Source organism: Pygoscelis adeliae, unplaced genomic scaffold (genome assembly GCF_000699105.1).
Source record: "Pygoscelis adeliae isolate BGI_AS28 unplaced genomic scaffold, ASM69910v1 Scaffold4, whole genome shotgun sequence".
Classification (NCBI taxonomy): Eukaryota; Metazoa; Chordata; class Aves; order Sphenisciformes; family Spheniscidae; genus Pygoscelis; species Pygoscelis adeliae.
In genome coordinates this window covers 17,869,244-17,879,082 of record NW_008824986.1, presented here as the reverse complement: position 1 = coordinate 17,879,082, position 9,839 = coordinate 17,869,244, and positions in this window count along the sequence as shown.

Sequence of the window (9,839 nt, the reverse complement as noted above, 5' to 3'; positions counted from 1 at the left end):
TTTTGCAGTTTCTTGATGATCTTCAGTTTGGCTGCTTGTAAGGAGCATTTGTTGTTCATAGTCACTCAGTCTGGGCTCGTTTGTTGACTCAAGCTGTCTTTGCTTACTGCGGTATTGCTGGTGATTAATGTGCTTTGCTGTTCTGATTTCTACGGCTTGTCCTGTGAAACAAAACTAATGACAGTGGCTTTTGGAAATTGAAGAGTGGCAGAGCGCTAATTACATTTTTCATTAAATATTCCTCTGAGTCCAGGGGAAGGGCTGTGATGCTCAGTTTTACACAGCCTCTTTCTCTGTATCTTTTGCAAAGATGCATGTGGAAAATGGGCTCACCAGTGAAATAAGGGCTGGGAGAGGGGACAGAGGAGAGGAAAGAGTCCTGAAAGGTTGGTGTTTTCATGCCCTTCTTCCACAACCCTTCTCCCTGTCCTCCCCTACTCCTTAGCAACTTTTCCTTCAGGTTTTCTCCCACACAAAATCTTTCTAGTCTTCCTGATGCCCTGTCATGTCCTGATCTGCCAGATCCCTAGTTTCTCCTCTGCCAAACCTTCTTTGGTTTTAACTTTTTTGTGTAAGAATTGGCTGCTTCTTCCTCAACAGACAAACCTTGTGTATAAAGCACAAAGAAATACCCATTGCTTTTTCCTGTTTGCAAGAAATGCCATAGAGAATCACAGCAGATTTGACACCTGGAAAGGTTTTTGCTCAGAAATCCAGCCCACTGACTTGGTTTAAGACGGTGGGAATGGAAATTCAGCATTGGTTTGTCTGAGAGAGGCCAGAGATTTTCAGAGTTGATAGAAAGAGAAAACTTTATGTTCTGGAAATGTAACATTTATCAAAGGCCTGAAGATGCTCTATTAACAGCGGCTTTCTAGCACTGTAGGGTCTCTACTCCAAAAAAATTTGACTTTGTTGATGAAGGAGGGAGCGACTGTAGAAGATATTACCTTCCTGGGGAGGAGTAGGGAGCCCTTTCCTGTATTTTAAAGAGGCTATAGAACGAGTTGAAATCCTGCCTTGAAGGATTTTTGGCGTGCAGAGTGCTGCTGTAAGTGTAGATTTTGTGTTGGCTCAGTGCACAGACCACAGGTCTCATAGCCGTAGGCACAAAAGGTCAGGATTGCATTTAGCCCATAACTATCAACTCTGTGATACACTATTAGTCATAGAAACTTGAGAAATTTGTTAAGATATTCTGAGTTTGATTTTGATATATTGGGACAGCTTTTAAAATTCCATCACAGTTTAAAGTGGTACTGCCAGTAGGAAAGTCAGTTGATTGAAATACAGTGGTTATAAAAGATTTTACTCCTCTTATGCTTTTTGTGAATTTACAGTCATCTTCTAGTTTTAAGAGAAAAAAGTTATCTGTAAGTGTAAAAGCTGTCTGTCTAGAAGTAAATTCTTTATGCATAATATCGTTAAAATACTTTCATGTAACTTTTCAGTTGCAGGAGTAGTACAAGATCATTTTAGCAGCAATAGGTTAATAAAATTGTTTGGATACAAGTAAGATTTTTTTAATGTTGCAAATGTTCCTTTAAAATCTTAATTACATTTTTCTTCCCACCTCAGCCCTCAATTTCTAATTGATCCCAATTAGGCAATTTTTGTTAATCAGTAGTGCGGTATTGTATTTTGTCGTCGTTTCCTAGGAGCTGTGTTTATCTAAATCAGCTATGTCAAACCGTAACTTTTATAGGAAAGCTACAGAGCAAACCATAAACCACTTTTCCTGCATAAATCACTCGTTTTAGTCTTTAAACATCAGGTTGTACATATTAACCTTGCCCTTCTTCTGTTTAAAGGTGGGGGTTTTTATGAAGCAGTCATGTGACATGGTCTGTTCAGTCTTTTGTTCTACTTACAGAAAAAAGAATAATTTTTGCAGAAATTGTAGAACAGGATATCAAACTGTATTGCTCATTTTTTCCCCATTGATAATAGGTAAGATCAAACTGATAAACATCCAAAAGTCTTGTTCTATGCACAGACTCTTTTGAGTAGGTTAGGGGGGAGTGATGGGACACTGCAACGTGGATGGGACAAGCAAAATGGATAATCACTCATGTTTATCCATCAGTCAACAATAACATACTGTGGCACATCAGACAATTTTACTGTCATTAAATACTTTCTATTTAGATACATTAAACAAAATAGTGTCTCACATTTGTTCATATTACAGCTCATTCTTGCTTACCATATCAATGTACTTCTGCTCTCGAAGGCAACAGCAAAAATGTCCTGTTTTTGTGCTTATTCTCTAGATACGTTGAGCACAGAAATTTAAATCATTAGCTCAAGAAGCTATTACTTTCCGAGATATACTGGCTTATTCTTATTTTAAATTGTTTCACATTCTTGTATATATACGTAGTGCAGAAGGAGAATACATGTTTTCGTCTGTATCCCATCAAGAGGATTGCGTGTCATTGAAAAAACCCTCTTCCAAAAGCATGAGTTTATTTTTCTGGCAAAGGAAGTCCCTTTGGGGTTAGAATCCCAGATTGGAGACTGGCAGGTCAAATTCTTAATCACTTCCAAACTAAACATATATAATATGAAAGCTATTTAGGCATGTCTGAATCTCCACGGTGCTATTTTGAATTATTTTTCAGAGCATATATAGGAAAAACCTTGAATTTTTTTTTACATTCAATGATTTTTTTTTTTTTTAAATTAGGCATGGAAATAACTCATTTATTTAAATTTGTGAACACGAATCTTTTAGATAAGAGGGAATGCACGTTCAGGAACCAATTTCATGGAATAATGCTAATTTCATCTGGTTTAGCAGGGATTTTTGTCCTGTTCTATACGCTGATACTTTGTCAAATGTGACTAGTTAAGTACTACCGAATAATACCTGTCCTTTCAGTTACTATATACAGGTGATTTTCCCCCTTGATTTAATGAAATTTTTGTTCTCTCTGCAACTGTTCAATACCTTACAATCCCACTATACCTGAAGGTTTTGAAAGTCAAATATTAATTACTTTCTAAAGCTTGCTGTTAAATATCAAGGTTATTGGTAGAATTTTCTTTTAGTAAGAATTCTGAGTAAAATGCAAATGGAAGATTTTTTTTTCTTGTACAGTTTTAAAAATCATCCTTCAATACTCCTTATAGTGAAAATGCCTTTATGCAACAATGCAATCTAGTCACGATGCAGAATTCCTGAACTATTACAACCTTGAAAGGTGTTTTTAAGACTTGGTTTCTGAATTTAAAAAACATTCTCGAAATTTATGTTGTTGTATAGTCTTGAAAAAATCTATCAGTGCTCAGTTTATAGAATCTAGAATATACTATTTTTAAATAAAAGCAAAGATTTTCCCTTAAAAAAAAGAAAAAGGTTTCTTATGCAAGACAGCTTTGCAATGGAAAAAGCTTTGTTCTGCTGTTTTGCAAAGAAATCTGTATGTCTCAGCTAAAAAGCACGCCACCTTTTTATTAATTAAATTGCATATCTCGGAAATGGGTTTATTTAATTTTGTTATGAAATTATAAAACTCTGCGGTGGAGCAAGCATGGGTCCAATACCTGCGTATTCTACATAGATCAAATGAATTGATTAGTAATTGGTAACATCTAGTGGAACCTGGCAGATGATCTTGTTGTCAATGCATTTACTTGATCGTTAATCTACAAACTATAACGTAACATTAACTTACAGACTGTCCTGGCCTTAAGTTCTGTTTCAAGCACGCTGTTCCCTTTCAAGATAAACTTTCCATAGGCCAGTGCTTATCTGCCTGGCTTGCCGGCTGACTGAGATTTAAGCTATACTGGCTTGGACAACGCATGCAGTTGAACCTTGCTAACTTATGTGAGTGCTCAGCAAGAACATGGGGAATTACTGAATTTTTCTCAGTAAGAGGAAAAGCTCAAAAGCAAAGATAATGAATCAGAAAAGGTAGCGTATTCCTTTAACTTGATGATATTGGTTTGTTATAATTACTTAGAATAACATTTAAGAGTTGATGATATTTCTTTCCTAGGTGCTTAAAAAGGAAGAGAACATAGGGTATCTTACTGCCACGTGTGGCTATTCTGTCTTTTGTTAGAAGCAATTGTGCCTCCGATGTGTAATATTACTGTGTTGATTAGCAAAGGCAGATGAAGGTCTATGTGTTTTGGTTTTAATTCTTATTGTGAATGGGATGGTGGTGGCGTTTGTAAAGAGGGCATCTACTTCTATTGAAAGCATAATGCACAGACACAAGAGAAAGGACTTCAAGGTAGGATTTATTTTTCTTAATTGTTCCTATTGCCCTTGACAAACATGCTTTTTCTCAAACATGATTCAGAGTTGTTCCCAAATGAGTTACAGCAGATACGGATGCCATTATATGAAGTGCTTAATGTGGTTTGCAAAACAACTAACAATGAGATAACTGTGGAAATGTTCTCTGCTGCTTTCAGATGCAGATGGTCTATTTTTGACCTGGAGACCAATATCAAGCCCTGCATTTTGTCAGGTCGGGGGGTGGGCACCGAAGACCTTATCTCTTTCTTTCCTTTGTTGACAACATATCCTTATCCTTCCTGGGTCCTGGGGTGACTGCTTGATAGTGCTGGTATTTAGAACACCTAGATAGGAGAAGTCACGAACTTCTTTTTCTATTTTTAAGGATGCTCATTAAAGTTGCTAGCAAGGCTTGGTGAGCCACAGGGGTGTGGGACGAGACTGGGGGAGAACACTGCTAGTGAGACCAGGAAGCCATGGAAAAGCATGCCGCCTTCAACAGAGGCGCTTTGTTAAACAGAGATTAATTGCAAGCATAAATTAGTATTACATAAGCATAAACAATTTGCAAGTATTAAATATTTTATACACGTCTTCATTTATTTATTTATTATTTTTACTTAATAGGTGTACTTTCAGGAAAAGTGTATTTTTCTGGTGCATTTGGGAAATTTTTAATTAAACAGTTAATTTTTTTGTTTGTTTTTAAGGAGGACCACTGCAATTACATAGTGTTTTATTTAAGGAGAAGTTATTTATATGCATTTTGTTTAAGATTTACTGTTAGATAAGCAGCGAAAACTCAATTATACGCCTTGATAAAGGTAAGGAATTGAAGGCAGCTTCAAAATAGTGAATAGAAGGAGCACATCAAATTCTGTGCAAACCATTAGAACGCATAAAGGAGTGCTTGGTCTGTGTTGGAGTCTGGTAGTAGCCAGATTCACTCACGTTATGTTAAATGAATTTTTTTGTTTAACCATTTAGTGTCTTGGCTCGACATTGCTCCCCTGCCTCAAATTCTTGGACCCTGCAGTGTTGAAAGAGCAAAGCAGTTTAACTGCAGAGTTACTACTCCGTCTCTGTTTGTGGGTTAATAATAAAGAATTACATAACTAAGAAATGAGATGTTTTAATTGGCTTTATTTATATTGGGATTTAAAACTAGAACAAAATAATGTAAACTGTAACTGTGAAAATTTAAGAAATCTGCAACTATAAATAATGCACAATTTTCTGGAAGAAATGATGAGTATCGACTCAAAAGAAAAAAATTTCCTAAGAGGTTGTGCATAGCTTCTTATTGTTACAGTATCACTACGGCTAAATATTGGTGGTTTTGGCAAAATGGTAGTTTTTCCTCTGTTTTCAGTATCTTTCGTATCATAACAACTCTTCCTTTACTGGAGGGGAGGGGACAAAGGGGAAGAGAAGAAACAATTTATTCAATATAGGCATTTACCTGGTAAATGGTTCCCTATCTAAAGACACATTTGCAAAATTTAAGCAGGACTTCGAAGGAGGAAGTGAAAACGCATGAACTTATGCGTTAATAGAAAAATGAATGCTCTTTAGTGTATTCAGACTGTGTAAAAATGTAACTATTAATAATTGTTAGGTTGCCTCTGTCTCTTCAACTTAATCATACCATGGAAAAAATATTACAGGAATATTTTCCTCATGGAAAATATTTTCCTCATGGAAAATATGGAATTTTCTTTTTGTTCAGTGGTTACTAAGGTTTTTTTATGCCATTTGTTGGCATGCCTACCGACATGAACAATCACTGTGTAATCAGCAATAGTGGTGAATTGTACCTGAAAAACAAAATTAAGGTGACAAATAATATGTGTTTGAACTTGCGTTAGTGAAGCCTGGCAGAAGCTAGTATTTAACACCTGCATCTAGATAATCTTTTTAGGTACTGGATGCAAATCTCTGTATGAGGAGGAAATACTGCTTTGAAGAAAGGAAAACTGAAATTCTTTTCATTTTTCAATATAAATTCTTAATCGGAGAAAACACAGTCGTCACAGTGGCAGTTCACACAGTCCAGCAGCTCCTTTATGAGGTCTTCCCTGGACATCTTCAATGTGTTAACTGCTGTATGTCTAAATTTTTGTCATCTGCAGTGTTAGTCTCATGGGATTTTGTGGGAACTGGTTTAAAATGATTGGAAAGTGTTTTATGAAATCTGACTAATGATACTCTGACTCAGAATATTTCTGTAGCGAATGAAAACAAGTGCTACATGTTGGTGTTGAGTAAGTTTAAAAAGTAGTTAGAAAAGCTGAACAGATATTCCTTGATATCATACTTCTTATTTACATCAGTATAGCTAATTTCTCAGTTACAGTCTTGGGAAAAACAGGAATTAAGTTAAAACCACAGAATAAATTGTAGCTTAATTATGCCCCTGTTTTTCCTGTAGTGATAAAGACCTTCATATCTTTTAGTAAAATGTTAACAGTTTATCTTATTAATTACTATTATGATAAATTGTGTCTGTTGCAGTCATCCCCATGAGTTGTATTAACATCCCCCACTCCTATATTAACTACATAGAGTCCTAGTTGTTGTGTTAACTAAAGAATCCAAATCACACAACTCAGTCACTCCTTGTCCTGGGAGTTTGTAATTCTGGCTACATAGATTTGTTAAATACTCTTACAAAAATTATAAATTTAGCAGCATAGACTGCTCTGAAGCACTCTCTAATCCTATGGGTTTTAAGTGTAGATTAATCCCCAGTGACTCCCAGGACTAGATGAGTAGATATGAAAATGTTTACCGGTTAAAAAGTGTATAATCTGTTTTTTCAGTGGATTGTATGTGGTTTCTGGTTAGAGATCTGTAGAGTTGCCATATGGAAGTGTTTATCTTTTTTAGTGTCATTCACCTGTCTTGAAACTGTCACAAAAAAAGGAAAAAAGCTTAGAGGGGGGAAAAAAGAAGAAAAAAGAACTATAGTAAAGAATGAGCTGCTTTGGTCTGAGCCAGATCCTCTTTACCTCTCCAGTTAGAGAGTTGGGATTTCTTCGTTAAGCCACCTATCTTCAAGGATTTAAACAGCCAAAATACTCTATTTGGGTAGTAGAAATGGCTTAACATCCGCAACATATTGGTATTTTCTATGTTAAAATTTGTGACGGTGCCTTTTTAAATTTCCCAAAACTCAACTTTCAGGCTCTTCATGTATCAAACAGGTAATAGAGGTCAGCAGAGTATTGCAACTGTGCTGAACGTAACGGATTCCTTCAGTGGTATTTTGCTGTCCTTTCACTCGGAGTTTGTTTTCTAAAGCAATGACCCATGTTTTTCTACTTTTATTTTAGCTGTAGTGAAAGCTATAGAAGTTTCTTTTTAGCGGATTTTACTGCTGATCTTCAATACGGTTTGAGTAGAATGTTTCCCAGTAAATGGAGTGGCAAAGAAAATCTAATGATGTCATTGCTGCTGCAGCGTTGTGTGTCCAAAGACTGGAGCTGCTAAACTAGGAGCTAAACTTTCCAGTGCTGGCAGCGACCTGCTGCATACAGCACTGTAGGCAAACCTGTGAAGGAGTTTAAGCTGCAAATTACTCATTTGCACAATATATCAAATATCATGGGACATGAGGTTCATTTAGCTTTTAAAAATACTCTGAAGCCATTGTTAAGGTACACTAATAAAATCAGTAACGCATTATATTCCTTAGGAATAATTAGCTCTGGAACAGTTGTACCTTTTTACTCAGTGTGTATATATTATAGGCATATGACTAAGCAAATCGTGCCGTTTCAGAAATCCTATTATACCAATAAATATATTCCATCTTATTACCCCCAAAAAGCAGCAGGGAGCATGAACTCTTCCTTTCCAGGAACGTGCGAATACATTTTCTATTCCTTTCTGTCTCTTCATCATGTATCACAGTGAGCTTGTACCAAAAATTAATATTTTAGAGACTCCTGTTCAACTCTCTTAGAATTGTACTTGCATGCAAAGGCAAGGCAAAGGCAGTTGGTTTGGGGTTTTCTGTTTGTTATTTGTTAGTCCTGCTGGAGCTTGAAAATTTCCTTTTTAGAATTAGCAGTTCTTTTTCTGAGTCTTTGCTTGAGGAAACACGCCAGGGAATCCTCCACATGCTCTCTGGTATCTAAGCAAAATAGACGTTAATGTCCAGTATTAAGCTTTGTTAAACAGCCCACAGAATGAATAAATACTGAATTTCTCAGTAAAATGACTAAAGAAAGAATGGGAATCTTGGCTTTGCTGAGCAGGAAAATAATCTCATTCCATTCAGAATGGAATAAATAAATTCCCACAGAATGAATAAATACTGAATTTCTCAGTAAAATGACTAAAGAAAGAATGGGAATCTTGGCTTTGCTGAGCAGGAAAATAATCTCATTCCATTCAGAATGGAATAAATAAATTCCCACAGAATGAATAAATACTGAATTTCTCAGTAAAATGACTAAAGAAAGAATGGGAATCTTGGCTTTGCTGAGCAGGAAAATAATCTCATTCCATTCAGTTAGTGATTTCAAATACTCCTTTATGAATAATTGACGTGGGACAATTTGAAGCCCAAGCCCGATTAATTCTCATCGATGGATCTTAAATCTTAGAGCTGTTACATTCGTGGAGATTTGTTCACTTATATTTTTGGGCTTGAGAGAAAAACAAACCAACTGATGAAGCTGTAGAAGTGGCGGTAACCTTGGCCACTCTCATCGAAAAGTGCCCCCTAAAGAGCCCGTGGAATTAGTGATTTTTTTCCTTCGTAGCACAACTGGGACACAGAAACCCCGTTTTCTTTAGCGAGAATGTTTGGACGCCCTCCAATCGAGTGGGAACAAAGAGTTGTCTGTCAGGGTCACGGGAGCCCCCACATCTGCTTTTTAAAACAGGATGTGGGGAAGGGTAAAAATCCTCTCCATCTGTGACGCTAACACGGCTTTGAGAACACCTGGAATTACTAGACCCGGCATTTGAAGCTTATCGCCGGAGCTGATTTCTGATAGACTAAGCGCCTTTAGGGGCCGAGTTCCCGTGTTGTGTTAGGGCAGATTTTCCACTGGAGGATCTGGACCCTAAAATCTGAACCCAGTCCTCCTTTGGAAAACTGTAACACAATTTCAACAAATAACTTCTGGGAGACCGTTTAGCCTGTTTTTAGCATTTATTAAAAAAACCCCCAAAAATAACAAAAAAAAAAATCCCTTGAATAATTTTTAGTGCATTTCGCTATCCACTCAGAATTTCGTAAGCAAACGCATCAAATTTATGCCTTTATTTTTGTTAATTGCTTTCTGTTTAAGTTGATTTTACTCGCGTGAATGTCCAACAAAGCAGAGAACATTAAGCTGGTTAAACAGAACCTGGTTAAACAACCAGGTTGTTTACGGGAAGTTCCTTCTGTGCTTGAAAGAGTATTAAAAAGTACCTGTGCATTTTCAGGTGTTTCCTCTGATCAGTGTGCAGTGAAAATGGCCCAAGCGCGTCATATTATCAGTCAGCTTTTAACAGAATGTAATTCAACAGTTACTCAGATAATTGGCTAGCTAATAAAAAGAAGAAGAAATATTTTGGTGGACAA